The sequence below is a fragment of the Gorilla gorilla genome, chromosome 18 (genome assembly GCF_029281585.2).
Source record: "Gorilla gorilla gorilla isolate KB3781 chromosome 18, NHGRI_mGorGor1-v2.1_pri, whole genome shotgun sequence".
In the NCBI taxonomy this organism is placed as follows: Eukaryota; Metazoa; Chordata; class Mammalia; order Primates; family Hominidae; genus Gorilla; species Gorilla gorilla.
Window position 1 is genome coordinate 96,634,543 of NC_073242.2, and position 209 is coordinate 96,634,751.

The window sequence follows — 209 nt, forward strand, 5'->3', positions numbered from 1 at the left end:
GGCGCCCCACAGCGGCCAAACCGCGCTGCGTCACTCCGCGCCGGTCCCCCGGCCGGGGCGGGGCTTGCCAGGGACCCCTTTGGTGCCCCAGTCGGCCCATTCCCAGATTCTTCCTAACCTTTCGTCTAGAAAATCCACTTTTCCCTACTCCCGAGTCACAGCTTGTCTCCCCGAAATCCTAACATCTCAAAAGCGCCCCCTTCCAGTTT